This window comes from Protopterus annectens, chromosome 4.part0 (genome assembly GCF_019279795.1).
Source record: "Protopterus annectens isolate FY-2018-M chromosome 4.part0, PAN1.0, whole genome shotgun sequence".
In the NCBI taxonomy this organism is placed as follows: Eukaryota; Metazoa; Chordata; order Ceratodontiformes; family Protopteridae; genus Protopterus; species Protopterus annectens.
This window is the reverse complement of record NC_056733.1, coordinates 1,114,151,182-1,114,168,681: the sequence shown is the minus strand read 5'-3', so window position 1 is coordinate 1,114,168,681 and position 17,500 is coordinate 1,114,151,182.

Genomic DNA, 17,500 nt, shown 5'->3' with positions numbered 1-17,500 from the left:
CTCTTCTGTTCACATATCTTTTCCCTATGCAGTACATATCCATCTAACAACAGCACCGCACCTCCTTTCTGCGATGATACAGTGCTATAAACAGCACCAATAGACCCTGGAGCATTATAACTTCGATCCTTATTCTGCATAGTAGCGGTAAGACCATATATCCGGCATCCACTTGCAATTTCTCTGATTTAAGTTATGCTGTCAATTCGCGCTTCTCGTCTTTCGTGATTCTGCTGATTCGCGCTTGTACTCTCGGGATATTACGTTTCGGTCATCTTGGAATTCGCGTTTCTAGACGGGAACCACATACATACATACATACATGTGTGTTTGTGTAAAATATATGTTAAATAGTGGACTGGAATGAATGTATAAAATATGTGTTGCCTGTCTGATTTACATCTTCTAAAATTTCTAATTTATAAGATGTTGATCTTATTAGGTTATTCCAAGATCTTCATCCATCTGCTCTGTTTTACCTGTTAACCCTAACCATGACCTTGCCCCAACCCAAACCCTAAATCTGATCTTAGAAAAACCCTTCCCATGACAATACCACTATTTAGATGAAGTATACCCAGAGTTAATGAAGGGTTGGTGGATCAAAAGAGGACCATTTGCGCCTCTTTTGATCTTTTACATTTTAATGTTTAAATGTTCGATGTACAGTGTTCAAGTTTTTGCAGGTCAGTCTTTCAGTACATTGTTCATTGAAAGGTCATCATATTGGAGATGCACTTGTAAATTGCCTGTTTCATAATTTAGAGTATACATTGTGTTTTCTATCTCATGGGTCAGGCTATGGCTGAGAAGGGTCCTTTGGCCTGTCCACTTAGCTGATTAACATATCAAAATACATAAATATGCTCTGTTACACTATACCCACCCCACACCTATATTATAATATGCACTGCCATGCCATGCTATATTGCACTGTACTGTACTAATCTGCACTATTCTGGACAAGTAAGCAGGACTTGCATTCTAGGTGTTATTATAGTTTGTATTGCACTAACAGTGCACGTAATATGTACCACCTGTCTAGCTGAATTTTTACATAATTATTTGTAATGTATCATTTGCATAATGCATTCTGCAGTTTCCCTTGTAACTGCTTCAAGCTATGACTGAACTCTGTGGAATAATTCTGCCATCATTAAAAGTGTGGGTGAGTGAAGAAACTGTGAAACTGGAGGCCTAGAAACTCTCCATGTCTAACTTGAATGTTGTGTAGCCTGGATTAAGCTATTTAACACAACAGCACATCCCCTGAAAGAGATTCTCCAGTTTTTTTGCTTTTTTATTTTTGCAAAACAGTTTTATTTGACTTTAGGAAAATGTATAGAAAGACATACTTAAAGTATTTAAATAACAAAAGAATATATTTATATAACTATATACATAATGTACAGTCAACAGTGGTTACGTTTTAAGACATTCTGATTTGAGAGGTTTGTAATTGGTAGTTGAATAAATTTGGCCTGCAGATGTCTACTGCATATAATACAGATCAGATTAATAATTGCCGAGAAAATAATGAGAACGTGTAATAACAAAAATAACAAGTATATATGACATAACAACGTCACCATGCCTCTAATGTGTAATGTGTAGTAAGCTGGTTGCAATACTGATTAATTCATGTTAGGTCAAAGCAAGAACTTTTGGGAGTCTGTATAAAAAAAGATATTGAAGGGTTTACAAGTTATGCCCATTTTAGTAATAAGAAATGCTTTGCTCATTTTTATTTGGTTTCTAATAACAAAGCACATTTCTTTGAAAAAGTCATACAAATTTCATTAAACTTAAACTAGAGTTACCTCAAATTCCATTAACAAAGGGGGGGGGGTTCGTTATTTGATTAACAAAGCACTACTATACTTTATTTGGTTGTCTTATGCCATATCAGATTTTAATCTCTAAAGCTTAAAGAAAAATTACACACCATGTCTGGTTTCAAAGGTTTGGTTGACTTTCTAAAATACTAAATGTGCTAAAGTGTGTTTGAACCTATAAATAATTCAAGGTCTCTTGCAGAAATATTTGTCTTTTCTTTTAATACCATCTTGAACAGTGAACTGGATGTTCAGAAAATGTGCATCTAGTAATGACAGAGCCCCCTGAATGTTCTGCAGTAATACCAGAGTACACCAATTTTTTGCAGCATTTCATTAGTTTTCATTAATTATTTGTCCAAATTGTCACCCATTTGCTTCTCCTGCATTCCATTATGTTGCTTCATGATGCTGTTTTACTTTCTGACTTTATCAGCTAGACCATTGCACCAATTTTGACTCTACCTTTCTTGTATCATAGTGAAGTAATTAGGATCAGCCTTACGGTAAATTGTGATCTAGGTGAAGGGCTTCATGGTGACACCCCCCGCTGTCCAGTCCCCTACCAACTCATATCACTCAATGGCCCCCAGTTCCCCCATCACAGCCTCACCACATTATCCAGATGACTTTTTACTACATTTTTCCCATGTTTGTCTTATTTCCAGCCTTTTCCTGCATCATTTCAATACACCTTATGTGGGCGAGCCTGCGCTATAATAACTGTTAAGGAAATGGCCAAATTAAGCCAAGGGTCTTTGGCCTCTAGGCCCAAAGAAGACATATTTTTTCTAGATGTTCTGAGATGTGTTTTACAGCTTTTTTCCAACCTTCAGAATCAGTGATGCCCTGAACAAAAATTGTGACTAAGGAAACAAATTCAGTTTTACTCCAACTTTTTTTTTCTGCATCCCTTCAACACAACCTAACTAGCAAGAGTGCATTATTATAATTGTGGAATAAATAATTGAATTAAGCTGGTGGTCTAAGGGCCACTAGTCCGACAGAAACCCTGTGGCTATAGATGCCCTGAGGTGCATTTTAGAGCTGTTTTCCAACTTTTTGATTCAATGATGGCCTGAAGAAAAAAAACATGAGCAAGGAAAGAAATTCAGTTTTATTTTCACTTTTAAGGAGAAAATAAGTTGTATTCAATAAAATAACGGTTCACAATAAACTAAGAGGACAAATGCTTGGGAGGATACATAAATCACATCTGGGAATGGTGTCTGCCTCAACCTCCTCAACAAGAAAAGACATATGTATCCCTTTTTTATTTGTTTAGGATGAAGGCAACAGGAAAAAGTCATATATTTCAATTAGCTATTGGCAATCATAAATTCAACATGCCCCCTCAACCCTATCCCCAAAAGACTACCATCTGCTATGTAGCACTCTGATATCAGACTGGGACAAAACTGAAGAAGAAATGGAACATACAACATATTCCAACCTGCTGGTATCAGCAACAAAGCTAGCCACTTACCAGGTGCAGCGCTGATGCTCGGAATAGAAAGTGAGAGAAATTATGGTCATCTTGTTATTCTTAAACATACTACAGTCCCTCCTACTCATGAAATAAGCCATTGCAATATTACTTTTACACTCAGTTTAGCAAATGTATTGTCTGACAGAGCTCCTGCCATGCCGGATCAGTGACACTGTTTAACAATGTACAGACAACAAGTCACTTCTATCCACAGGTGACATCCATATGTATCAGCTGCAAGTAACTAAAGCAAAATGTGGTGCATAAATCTGTGTTTGTTAGTGAATGATCTTTGAGAAGAACACTGACTGCAGTTTCCAAGTATAGTAACGTTTGTGTAAGTGCACATCTGTCAGCAGTTTCCAAGTATAGCAATGTTTGTGCGAGTAGACATCTGTCAGCAGTTTCTGCTCCACAATTATGATCTGTAATTTGATGAAAGTTCCTCATCAGCTAACAAAGCTAATGCATTATACTTAAACCATAATTCTCTTTGAGCCAGATACAAGAGGTAAATCCCAGAATATCAGCCCCGGGATGTCTCCTCCTGATGTATTGTCTGTCACTTTCAGTATTTTATCACTGAGTGGTTGGAACTGTCAGCAATGTGAAACCAACAAAGATTGACCTCAGGTTGATAATTTGGCTTGAGTACAAGCTGCCATTGGTTTTCTCAAGTCATCTATCTTGCCTTTGGACCATTTCACTTTCTCTGTTAAAAAAGATATAAAATATGAATAAATACAAGCCCACTGAGTCCTTGTGAGAATCAAGAGCCACTGTCTCAAACAAACACAGTTATGGATCCTGGGTAATCTAGTTCTGACTGTATGGTTCAATGTGAGCAGATACACATACTACATGGTGACATACATGTATGCACATGACAAGTGCACTACTCATAATGTCATATGTATGTACGATTACCCTTTCCTAATAACTGGTATGGCACCAGAGTATGTCACTGCTATCAGTCATGTTTTGCTGATCTAGTCAGGAGTGATTCACAGATGTTTCAGGCCTCATTGCTCATAAATATAGAAATGCTTACCACAACATATTTTTAAATATAGTGATCCACTCCTATGCCATATGCTGTTTGAGAAAATTGAGTGTTATCGCTGCATTCTGGGTGGGGGACTGCAAGTGGTTGTGATTGTGCTTGTATACATGAGATGTTTCATTGCATAGCATTTTGAGTAGTGGTTCTTCATAGCATGTACAAATGCTAGTTGTGATTGTGCTTGTATACATGAGACATGTTTCATTGCATAGCATGTTGAATAGTGGTTCTTTATGACGTGCAAATGCTAGTTGTGATTGTGCTTGCGTACATGAGACATGTTTCATTGCATATCATTTTGAATAGTGGTTCTTTATGACATGTACAAATGCTAGTTGTGATTGTGCTTGTATACATGAGGCATGTTTCATTGCATAGCCTTTTGAATAGCGGTTCTTTATGACATGTAAAAATGCTAGTTGTGATTGTGCTTGTATACATGAGACATGTTTCATTGCATAGCATTTTGAATAGCAGTTCTTTATGACATGTACAAATGCTAGTTGTGATTGTGTTTGTGTACATGAGACATGCTTCATTGCACAGCATTTTGAATAGTGGTTCCTTATGACATGTACAAATGCTAGTTGTGATTGTGCTTGTAAACATGTGACATGTTTCATTGCATAGCATTTTGAATAGCGGTTCTTTATGACATGCACAAATGCTAGCTGTGATTGTGCTTGTATACATGAGACATGTTTCATTGCATATCATTTTGAATAGCAGTTCTTTGATATGTACAAATGCTAGTTGTGATTGTGTTTGTATACATGAGACAGGTTTCATTGCATAGCATTTTGAATAGTGGTTCTTTATGACATGTACAAATGCTAGTTGTGATTGTGCTTGTATACATGAGACGTGTTTCTTTGCATAGCATTTTGATTAGTGGTTCTTTATGACATGCACAAATGCTAGTTGTGATTGTACTTGTAAACATGAGACATGTTTCATTGCATAGCATTTTGAAAAGTGGTTCTTTATGACATGTACAAAAGCTAGTTGTGATTGTGCTTGTATAAATGAGACATGTTTCATTGCATAGCATTTTGAATAGCGGTTCTTCATGACATGTACAAATGCTAGTTGTCGTTCTTGTATGCATGAGACATGTTTCATTGCATAGCATTTTGAATAGTGTTTCATTATGACATGTACAAATGCTAATTGTGGTTTGTGATTGAATACATGAGAGATGTTTCACTACATAGCATTTTGAATAGCGGTTCTTTATGACATGTAGAAATGCTATTTGTGATTGTGCTTGTACACATGAGACATGTTTCATTGCATAGCATTTTGAATAGCTGTTCTTTGACATGTAGAAATGCTAGTTGTGATTGTGCTTGTATAAATGAGACATGTTTCTTTGCATAGCATTTTGACTAGCAGTTCTTTATGACATGTACAAATGCTAGTTGTGCTTGTGTTTGTATACATGAGACATGTTTCATTGCATAGCATTTTCAATAATGGTTCTTTGACATGTACAAATGCTAGTTGTGATTTACTTGTATACATGAGACATGTTTCATTGCGTACCGTTTTGAATAGTGGTTCTTTATGATATGTATAATTGCTAGTTGTGATTGTGCTTGTATACATGAGACATGTTTCAGTGAATAGCATTTTGAATAGTGCTTTATTATGACATGTACAAATGCTAGTTGTAATTGTGCTTGTATACATGAGACATGTTTCATTGCATAGCATTTTGAATAGCGTTTTTTTATGACGTACAAATGCTAGTTGTGCATGTGCTTGCATACATTAGGCATGTTTCATTGCATAGCATTTTGAATAATGGTTTTTTGACATCTAGAAATGCTAGTTGTGATATGCTTGTATACATGAAACACGTTTCATTGCATAGTAGTTTGAATAGTAGTTCTTTATGACATGTACAAATGCTAGGTGTGATTGTGCTTGTATACATGAGACATGGTTCATTGCATAGCATTTTGAATATTGGTTCTTTGATGTACAAATGCTATTTGTGGTTGTGCTTGTGTATATGAGAGATATTTTATTGCATAGCATTTTGAATAGCGGTTCTCTGACATGTACAAATGCTAGTTGTGATTGTGCTTGTATACATGAGACATGTTTCATTCCATAGCTTTTTGAATAACGGTTCTTTATGACATGTACAAATGCTAGTTGTGATTGTGCTTGTATACATGAGACACGTTTCATTGCATAGCATTTTGAATAGCGGTTCTATATGACATGTACAAATGCTTGTTGTGATTATGCTTGTATATATGAGATATGTTTGATTGCATAGCATTTTGAATAGTGGTTCTTTATGACATGTACAAATGCTAGTTGTGATTGTGCTTGTATACATGAGACATGTTTCATTGCATAGCATTTTGAATAGTGGTTCTTTATGACGTGTACAAATGCTAGATGTGATTTTGCTTGTATACATGAGACATGTTTCGTTGCTTAGCATTTTGAATAGCTTTTTTATGACATGTACAAATGCTTTTTGTGATTGTGCTTGTATACATGAGACATGTTTCATTGCATAGCATTTTGAATTGTGGTTCTTTATGACATGTACAAATGGTAGTTGTGATTGTTGTTGTATACATGGGACGTTTCACTGCATTGCATTTTGATTAGCAGTTCTTTATGAAATGTACAAATGCTAGTTGTGATTTTGGTTGTATACATGAGACATGTTTCATTGCATAGGATATTGCATAGTGGTTTTTTATGACATGTACAAATGTTAGTTGAGATTGTGTTTGTATGCGTGAGACATTTTATTGCTTAGCATTTTGAATAGTGGATCTTTATGACATGTACAAATGCTAGTTGTGATTGTGCTTGTATACTTGAGACATGCTTCATTGTATAGCATTTTGAATAGCGGTTCTTTATGACATGTACAAATGCTAGTTGTGATTGTGCTTGTATACATGAGTTATGTTTCATTGCATAGCATTTTGAATAGCAGTTCTTTATGACATGTACAAATTCTAGTTGTGATTGTGCTCGTGTACATGAGACATGTTTCATTGCATAGCATTTTGAATAGGATTTCTTTATGACATGTACAAATTCTAGTTGTGATTGTGCTCGTGTACATGAGACATGTTTCATTGCGTAGCATTTTGAATAGGATTTCTTTATGACATGTACAGATCCTAGTTGTGATTGTGCTTGTATACATGAGACATCTTTTATTGCATAGTATTTTGAAAAGTGTTCTTTATGACAGTTACAAATGCTAGTTGTTATTCCGCTTGTATACATGAGACATGTTTCTTTGCATAGCATTTTGAATAGCGGTTCTTTTTGAATGTAAAATTGCTAGTTGTGATTGTGCTTAAATACATGAGCCATGTTCCTTTCATAGCATTTTGAATAGTGATTCTTTATGACATGTGCAAATACTGGTTCTGATTGTGCTTGTATACATGAGACATTTTTCATTGCATAGCATGTTGAATAGTGCTTCATTATGACATGTACAAATGCTAGTTGTGATTGTGCTTGTACGCATAAGACGTTTCATTGCATAGCATTTTGAATTGTGGTTCTTTGTAACATGTACAAATGCTAGATGTGATTGTGCAAGTATACATGAGACATGTTTCATTGCATTGCATTTTGAATAGTGCTTCATTATGACATGTACAAATGCTAGCTGTGGTTTGTGCATGAATACATGAGACATGTTTCACTGCATAGCATTTTGAATAGAGGTTCTTTATGACATGTACAAATGCTAGTTGTGATTGTGCTTGTATACATGAGACATGTTTCATTGCATAGCATTTTGAATAGCGGTTCATTATGACATGTACAAATGCTAGTTGTGATTGTGCTTGCATAGAAAAGACATGTTTCATTGCGTAGCATTTTGAATAGCGGTACTTTATGACATGCACAAATGCTATTTGTGATTGTGCTTGTATGCATGAGGCATGTTTCTTTGCATAACATTTTGAATAGTGGTTCTTTGATGTACAAATGCTAGTTGTGGTTTTGCTTGTATACACGAGGCAAGTTTCATTGCATAACATTTTGAATAGTGTTTCTTTGACATGTACAAATGCTAGTTGTGATTGTGCTTGAATACATGAGACATGTTTCATTCCATAGCTTTTTGAATAACGTTTCTTTATGGCATGTACAAATGCTAGTTGTGATTGTGCTTGTATACATGAGACATGTTTCATTGCATAGCATTTTGAATAGCGGTTCTATATGACATGTACAAATGCTTGCTGTGATTATGCTTGTATATATGAGATATGTTTCATTGCATAGCATTTTGAATAGTGGTTCTTTATGACATGTACAAATGCTAGTTGTGATTGTGCTTGTATACATGAGACATGCTTCATTGCATAGCATTTTGAATAGCGGCTCTATATGACATGTACAAATGCTAGATGTGATTTTGCTTGTATACAAATATCAGCCCCGGGATGTCTCCTCCTGATGTATTGTCTGTCACTTTCAGTATTTTATCACTGAGTGGTTGGAACTGTCAGCAATGTGAAACCAACAAAGATTGACCTCAGTTTGATAATTTGGCTTGAGTACAAGCTGCCATTGGTTTTCTCAAGTCATCTATCTTGCCTTTGGACCATTTCACTTTCTCTGTTAAAAAAGATATAAAATAAGAATAAATACAAGCCCACTGAGTCCTTGTGAGAATCAAGAGCCACTGTCTCAAACAAACACAGTTATGGATCCTGGGTAATCTAGTTCTGACTGTATGGTTCAATGTGAGCAGATACACATACTACATGGTGACATACATGTATGCACATGACAAGTGCACTACTCATAATGTCATATGTATGTACGATTACCCTTTCCTAATAACTGGTATGGCACCAGAGTATGTCACTGCTATCAGTCATGTTTTGCTGACCTAGTCAGGAGTGATTCACAGATGTTTCAGGCCTCATTGCCCATAAATATAGAAATGCTTACCACAACATATTTTTAAATATAGTGATCCACTCCTATGCCATATGCTGTTTGAGAAAATTGAGTGTTATCGCTGCATTCTGGGTGGGGGACTGCAAGTGGTTGTGATTGTGCTTGTATACATGAGATGTTTCATTGCATAGCATTTTGAGTAGTGGTTCTTCATAGCATGTACAAATGCTAGTTGTGATTGTGCTTGTATACATGAGACATGTTTCATTGCATAGCATGTTGAATAGTGGTTCTTTATGACGTGCAAATGCTAGTTGTGATTGTGCTTGTATACATGAGACATGTTTCATTGCATATCATTTTGAATAGTGGTTCTTTATGACATGTACAAATGCTAGTTGTGATTGTGCTTGTATACATGAGGCATGTTTCATTGCATAGCCTTTTGAATAGCGGTTCTTTATGACATGTAAAAATGCTAGTTGTGATTGTGCTTGTATACATGAGACATGTTTCATTGCATAGCATTTTGAATAGCAGTTCTTTATGACATGTACAAATGCTAGTTGTGATTGTGCTTGTGTACATGAGACATGCTTCATTGCACAGCATTTTGAATAGTGGTTCCTTATGACATGTACAAATGCTAGTTGTGATTGTGCTTGTATGCATGAGACATGTTTCATTGCATAGCATTTTGAAAAGCGGTTCTATATGATATGCACAAATGCTAGTTCTGATTTTGCTTGTATAAATGAGACATGTTTCATTGCATAGCATTTTGAATAGTGGTTCTTTATGACATGTACAAATGCTAGTTGTGATTGTGCTTGTATACATGAGACATGTTTCATTGCATATCATTTTGAATAGCAGTTCTTTGATATGTACAAATGCTAGTTGTGATTGTGTTTGTATACATGAGACAGGTTTCATTGCATAGCATTTTGAATAGTGGTTCTTTATGGCATGTACAAATGCTAGTTGTGATTGTGCTTGTATACATGAGACGTGTTTCTTTGCATAGCATTTTGATTAGTGGTTCTTTATGACATGCACAAATGCTAGTTGTGATTGTACTTGTAAACATGAGACATGTTTCATTGCATAGCATTTTGAAAAGTGGTTCTTTATGACATGTACAAAAGCTAGTTGTGATTGTGCTTGTATAAATGAGACATGTTTCATTGCATAGCATTTTGAATAGCGATTCTTCATGACATGTACAAATGCTAGTTGTCGTTCTTGTATGCATAAGACATGTTTCATTGCATAGCATTTTGAATAGTGTTTCATTATGACATGTACAAATGCTAATTGTGGTTTGTGATTGAATACATGAGAGATGTTTCACTACATAGCATTTTGAATAGCGGTTCTTTTTGACATGTACAAATGCTAGTTGTGATTGTGCTTGTATACATGAGACATGTTTCATTGCATAGCATTTTGAATAGCTGTTCTTTGACATGTAGAAATGCTAGTTGTGATTGTGCTTGTATAAATGAGACATGTTTCTTTGCATAGCATTTTGACTAGCGGTTCTTTATGACATGTACAAATGCTAGTTGTGCTTGTGTTTGTATACATGAGACATGTTTCATTGCATAGCATTTTCTATAATGGTTCTTTGACATGTACAAATGCTAGTTGTGATTTACTTGTATACATGAGACATGTTTCATTGCGTACCGTTTTGAATAGTGGTTCTTTATGATATGTATAATTGCTAGTTGTGATTGTGTTTGTATACATGAGACATATTTCAGTGAATAGCATTTTGAATAGTGCTTTATTATGACATGTACAAATGGTAGTTGTTATTGTGCTTGTATACATGAGACATGTTTCTTTGCATAGCATTTTGACTAGCGGTTCTTTATGACATGTACAAATTCTAGTTGTGCATGTGCTTGCATACATTAGGCATGTTTCACTGCATAGCATTTTGAATAATGGTTCTTTGACATCTATAAATGCTAGTTGTGATATGCTTGTATACATGAAACACGTTTTATTGCATAGCAGTTTGAATAGTAGTTCTTTATGACATGTACAAATGCTAGGTGTGATTGTGCTTGTATACATGAGACATGGTTCATTGCATAGCATTTTGAATATTGGTTCTTTGATGTACAAATGCTATTTGTGGTTGTGCTTGTGTATATGAGAGATATTTTATTGCATAGCATTTTGAATAGCGGTTCTCTGACATGTACAAATGCTAGTTGTGATTGTGCTTGTATACATGAGACATGTTTCATTCCATAGCTTTTTGAATAACGGTTCTTTATGACATGTACAAATGCTAGTTGTGATTGTGCTTGTATACATGAGACATGTTTCATTGCATAGCATTTTGAATAGCGGTTCTATATGACATGTACAAATGCTTGCTGTGATTATGCTTGTATATATGAGATATGTTTCATTGCATAGCATTTTGAATAGTGGTTCTTTATGACATGTACAAATGCTAGTTGTGATTGTGCTTGTATACATGAGACATGCTTCATTGCATAGCATTTTGAATAGCGGTTCTATATGACATGTACAAATGCTAGATGTGATTTTGCTTGTATACATGAGACATGTTTCGTTGCATAGCATTTTGAATAGCGTTTTTTTATGACATGTACAAATGCTAGTTGTGATTGTGGTTGTATACATGAGACATGTTTCATTGCATAGCATTTTGAATTGTGGTTCTTTATGACATGTACAAATGGTAGTTGTGATTGTTGTTGTATACATGGGACGTTTCATTGCATTGTATTTTGATTAGAAGTTCTTTATGAAATGTACAAATGCTAGTTGTGATTTTGGTTGTATACATGAGACATGTTTCATTGCATAGGATTTTGCATAGTGGTTCTTTATGACATGTACAAATGTTAGTTGACATTTTGCTTGTATGCCTGAGACATGTTTCATTGCATAGCATTTTGAATAATGGATCTTTATGACATGTAGAAATGCTAGTTGTGATTGTGCTTGTAGACTGAGATATGCTTCATTGTATAGCATTTTGAATAGCGGTTGTTTATGACATGTACAAATGCTAGTTGTGATTGTGCTTGTATACATGAGACATGTTTTATTGCATAGTATTTTGAATAGTGTTCTTTATGACAGTTACAAATGCTAGTTGTTATTCCGCTTGTATACATGAGACATGTTTCTTTGCATAGCATTTTGAATAACGGTTCTTTTTGAATGTAAAATTGCTAGTTGTGATTGTGCTTAAATACATGAGCCATGTTCCTTTCATAACATTTTGAATAGTGATTCTTTATGACATGTGCAAATATTGGTTCTGATTGTGCTTGTATACATGAGACATTTTTCATTGCATAGCATGTTGAATAGTGCTTCATTATGACATGTACAAATGCTAGTTGTGATTATGCTTGTACGCATAAGACATGTTTCATTGCATAGCATTTTGAATTGTGGTTCTTTGTAACATGTACAAATGCTAGATGTTATTGTGCAAGTTTACATGAGACATGTTTCATTGCATTGCATTTTGAATAGTGCTTCATTATGACATGTACAAATGCTAGCTGTGGTTTGTGCATGAATACGAGACATGTTTCACTGCATAGCATTTTGAATAGAGGTTCTTTATGACATGTACAAATGCTAGTTGTGATTGTGCTTGTATACATGAGACATGTTTCATTGCATAGCATTTTGAATAGCGGTTCATTATGACATGTACAAATGCTAGTTGTGATTGTGCTTGCATAGAAAAGACATGTTTCATTGCGTAGCATTTTGAATAGCGGTACTTTATGACATGCACAAATGCTATTTGTGATTGTGCTTGTATGCATGAGGCATGTTTCTTTGCATAACATTTTGAATAGTGGTTCTTTGATGTACAAATGCTAGTTGTGGTTTTGCTTGTATACATGAGGGAAGTTTCATTGCATAACATTTTGAATAGTGTTTCTTTGACATGTACAAATGCTAGTTGTGATTGTGCTTGAATACATGAGACATGTTTCATTCCATAGCTTTTTGAATAACGTTTCTTTATGACATGTACAAATGCTAGTTGTGATTGTGCTTGTATACATGAGACACGTTTCATTGCATAGCATTTTGAATAGCGGTTCTATATGACATGTACAAATGCTTGCTGTGATTATGCTTGTATATATGAGATATGTTTCATTGCATAGCATTTTGAATAGTGGTTCTTTATGACATGTACAAATGCTAGTTGTGATTGTGCTTGTATACATGAGACATGCTTCATTGCATAGCATTTTGAATAGCGGTTCTATATGACATGTACAAATGCTAGATGTGATTTTGCTTGTATACATGAGACATGTTTCATTGCATAGCATTTTGAATAGCGTTTTTTTATGACATGTACAAATGCTAGTTGTGATTGCGGTTGTATACATGAGACATGTTTCATTGCATAGCATTTTGAATTCTGGTTCTTTATGACATGTACACATGGTAGTTGTGGTTGTTGTTGTATACATTGGACGTTTCATTGCATTGTATTTTGATTAGCAGTTCTTTATGAAATGTACAAATGCTAGTTGTGATTTTGGTTGTATACATGAGACATGTTTCATTGCATAGGATTTTGCATAGTGGTTCTTTATGACATGTACAAATGCTAGTTGAGATTGTGTTTGTATGCCTGAGACATGTTTCATTGCATAGCATTTTGAATAATGGATCTTTATGACATGTAGAAATGCTAGTTGTGATTGTGCTTGTATATTGAGATATGCTTCATTGTATAGCATTTTGAATAGCGGTTCTTTATGACATGTACAAATGCTAGTTGTGATTGTGCTTGTATACATGAGACATGTTTCATTGCATAGCATTTTGAATAGCAGTTCTTTATGACATGTACAAATTCTAGTTGTGATTGTGCTCGTGTACATGAGACATGTTTCATTGCATAGCATTTTGAATAGCGGTTCTTTATGACATGTACAAATGCTAGTTGTGATTGTGCTTGTATACATGAGACATGTTTCATTGCATAGTATTTTGAATAGGATTTCTTTATGACATGTACAGATGCTAGTTGTGATTGTGCTTGTATACATGAGACATGTTTCATTCCATAGCTTTTTGAATAGCGGTTCTATATGACATGTACAAATGTTTGCTGTGATTATGCTTGTATATATGAGATATGTTTCATTGCATAGCATTTTGAATAGTGGTTCTTTATGTCATGTACAAATGCTAGATGTGATTGTGCTTGTACACATGAGACATGTTTCATTGCATAGCATTTTGAATAGCGGTTCTATATGACATGTACAAATGCTTGCTGTGATTATGCTTGTATACATGAGACATGCTTCATTGCATAGCATTTTGAATAGCGGTTCTATATGACATGTACAAATGCTAGATGTGATTTTGCTTGTATACATGAGACATGTTTCGTTGCATAGCATTTTGAATAGCTTTTTTTATGACATGTACAAATGCTAGTTGTGATTGCGGTTGTATACATGAGACATGTTTCATTGCATAGCATTTTGAATTCTGGTTCTTTATGACATGTACACATGGTAGTTGTGGTTGTTGTTGTATACATTGGACATTTCATTGCATTGTATTTTGATTAGCAGTTCTTTATGAAATGTACAAATGCTAGTTGTGATTTTGGTTGTATACATGAGACATGTTTTACTGCATAGCATTTTGAATAATGGATCTTTATGACATGTAGAAATGCTAGTTGTGATTGTGCTTGTATACATGAGATATGCTTCATTGTATAGCATTTTGAATAGCGGTTCTTTATGACATGTACAAATGCTAGTTGTGATTGTGCTTATATACATGAGTTATGTTTCATTGCATAGCATTTTGAATAGCAGTTCTTTATGACATGTACAAATTCTAGTTGTGATTGTGCTTGTATACATGAGACATGTTTCATTGCATAGTATTTTGAATAGGATTTCTTTATGACATGTACAGATGCTAGTTGTGATTGTGCTTGTATACATGAGACATGTTTTATTGCATAGTATTTTGAATAGTGTTCTTTATGACAGTTACAAATGCTAGTTGTTATTCCGCTTGTATACATGAGACATGTTTCTTTGCATAGCATTTTGAATAGCGGTTCTTTTTGAATGTAAAATTGCTAGTTGTGATTGTGCTTAAATACATGAGCCATGTTCCTTTCATAGCATTTTGAATAGTGATTCTTTATGACATGTGCAAATATTGGTTCTGATTGTGCTTGTATACATGAGACATTTTTCATTGCATAGCATGTTGAATAGTGCTTCATTATGACATGTACAAATGCTAGTTGTGATTGTGCTTGTACGCATAAGACATGTTTCATTGCATAGCATTTTGAATTGTGGTTCTTTGTAACATGTACAAATGCTAGATGTGATTGTGCAAGTATACATGAGACATGTTTCATTGCATTGCATTTTGAATAGTGCTTCATTATGACATGTACAAATGCTAGCTGTGGTTTGTGCATGAATACATGAGACATGTTTCACTGCATAGCATTTTGAATAGAGGTTCTTTATGACATGTACAAATGCTAGTTGTGATTGTGCTTGTATACATGAGACATGTTTCATTGCATAGCATTTTGAATAGCGGTTCATTATGACATGTACAAATGCTAGTTGTGATTGTGCTTGCATAGAAAAGACATGTTTCATTGCGTAGCATTTTGAATAGCGGTACTTTATGACATGCACAAATGCTATTTGTGATTGTGCTTGTATGCATGAGACATGTTTCTTTGCATAACATTTTGAATAGTGGTTCTTTGATGTACAAATGCTAGTTGTGGTTTTGCTTGTATACACGAGGCAAGTTTCATTGCGTAACATTTTGAATAGTGTTTCTTTGACATGTACAAATGCTAGTTGTTATTGTGCCTGTACACACGACATGTTTCATTGCATAGCATTTTGAGTAGCGGTTCTTTATGACATGTACAAATGCTAGTTGTGATTGCGCTTGTATAGATGAGAAATGTTTCATTCCATAGCATTTTGAATAGCGGTTCTTTATGACATGTACAAATGCTAGATGTGATTGTGCTTGTATACTTAAGACCTGTTTCATTGCTTAGCATTTTGAATAGTGGTTCTATATGACATGTACAAATGCTAGTTGTGATTGTGGTTGTATACATGAGACATGTTTCTTTGAATAGGATTTTGAATAGTGGTTCTATATGACATGTACAAATGCTAGTTGTGATTGTGCTTGCATGCATGTGACATATTTCATCGCATAGCATTTTGAATAGTGCTTCGTTATGACATGTACAAATGCTAGTTGTGATTGTGCTTGTATACATGAGATATGATTCATTGCATAGAATTTTGAATAGCGGTTTTATATGACGTACAAATGCTAGTTGTGATTTTTCTCATATACATGAGACGTTTCCTTGCTTAGCATTTTGAATAGTGGATCTATATGACATGTACAAATGCTAGTTGTGATTGTGCTTGTATACATGAGACATGTTTCATTGCATAGTATTTTGAATAGTGGATCTTTATGACATGTACAAATGCTAGTTGTGGTTGTGGTTGTATACATGAGACATGTTTCATTGCATAGGATTTTGATTAGTGGTTCTTTATGACATATAAAAATGCTAGTTGAGATTGTGCTTTTATTTATGAGACATGTTTCATTGCATAGCATTTTGAATAGTGGTTCTTTATGACATCTACAAATGCTAGTTGTGATTGTGCTTGTATGCATGATACATGTTTCATTGCATAGCATTTTGAATAGTGCTTCATTTTGACATGTAGAAATGCTAGTTGTGGTTTGTGCTTGAATACATGAGATGTTTCATTGCATAGCATTTTGAATAGCGGTTGTTTATGACATGTACAAATGCTAGTTGTGATTGTGCTTGAATACATGAGGCATGTTTCATTGCATAGCATTTTGAATAGTGGTTCTTTGATGTACAAATGCTATTTGTGGTTGTACTTGTGTACATGAGACATGTTTCATTGCATAGCATTTTGAATAGCGGTTCTTTATGACCTGTACAAATGCTAGTTGTTATTGTGCTTGTATACATGAGACATGTTTCATTTCATAGCATTTTGAGTAGTGGTTCTTTATGATATGTACAAATTCTAGTTGTGATTGCGGTTGTATACATGAGACATGTTTCATTGCATAGCA